Here is a 1558-nt window from a genome sequence, read left to right on the forward strand (position 1 = left end):
AGATTATTGCTTTATTCTTATATCATAGTTTATTACATTGATTGTGTTTTGTATGTTGTATGTTTGTATATTGAACCAGCTTTTCAATCCTGGGATAAATTTCACCTACTTATAATGTGTAGTTATTTTTATATGATGCTAGATTTGGTTCATTATAATTATGTTGAGAATTTTTGTGTCAATATTTATGAAGGTGGTTGTTCTATGTTTTTTTTTTTCCTCCCCTTGTAACATTTTTGTCTGGAATTTGGTATAAGGGATGATATTGACTTCGCAGAATGAATTGTGATGTGTTCCTTTCTCCTCCTCCTCCACTTTCTTCTTTTTTTCTCTTCACCCTGTCGTTCTCCTTTGCCTTTTTTTTTTTTTTTTGGAAGAGTTTGTAAAGTATTGATGTTGATTCTTTCGTATCCATTTTGTAGAACTGAGCAGGACCAATTTGATCTTGACTTTTATTTATAGGAAGCTTTTAGATTACTGACTCAATATTTTTTACTTTTGGTAGGTTTTTAAAGATTTTTTCATTTATTTTTAAAGTTAGTCTAAGTATTTTGTGTCTTTCTAGGAAATTGTGCATTTTCAGGGTTATCTAACTTTTTGGTAATTGGTTGCTCATAGTATTCCATTATGATCCTTTTTATTTTTATAAACATCCATTTTCTCCCTTCTTTCGTTGTCATTCTAGCCCAAGGTTTGTCAATTTTGATCTTTTCAATGATCAACTTTTACTTTTATTGGTTTTTGCTATTTATATTTTATTTACTTAATCTTTATTATTTCTTTCCTTCTGTTTTATTGCTCTTATTTTTATACTTTTCTAGTAAAAGGTTAGGTTATTGACTTAATTTTTTTTTTTTTTTTTTTTTTTTTTTTTTTTTTTTTGAGACAGAGTCTTACTCTGTCCAGGCTGGAGTGCAGTAGGGTAATCACAGATCCCTAGAGCCTCGACCTCCCCAGGCTCAGGCGATCCTCTTACCTTAGTCTCCCAAGTAGCTGGGATTACAGGAATATGCCACCACATCCTGCCAATTGTTTTTTTCTTTTTGTAGAGATGGGGTTTTGTCATGTTGACCAGGCTGATCTCAAATCCTTGGCTCAAGAGATCTGCCCACCTCTGCCTTCCAAAGTGCGAGGATTATAGGCATAAGCCACCACACCCAGCCAGACTTCATATTTTTTAATGTATGCATTTACAACTGCAAAATTTCCATTAATCACTGTTTTACCTGCATGTCATATGATTTGGTATGGTGTATTTTAGTATACCTTTATCCCAAAGTACTTTCTAATTTCCTCTGTGATTTATTCCTTAATATATTGGTTATTTAGGAGTGTGTTGTTTTAATGTCTACATATTTGTTTATAACATTTTCTTCAGTTATTGATTCTTGTTTAATTCCTGTACATTATAACAATATGCTTCATGTAATTTTAATCCTTTTAAATTTATTGATGATTATTTTATGGTCTAGCCTATGGTTTATACTAGAGAATGTTCCTTGTGTGCTTGGGAATGTGTATTATGCTGATATTGGATGCAGTGTTGTATGGATAGCTG

Source organism: Mandrillus leucophaeus, unplaced genomic scaffold, assembly GCF_000951045.1.
Source record: "Mandrillus leucophaeus isolate KB7577 unplaced genomic scaffold, Mleu.le_1.0 Scaffold1119, whole genome shotgun sequence".
NCBI lineage: Eukaryota > Metazoa > Chordata > Mammalia > Primates > Cercopithecidae > Mandrillus > Mandrillus leucophaeus.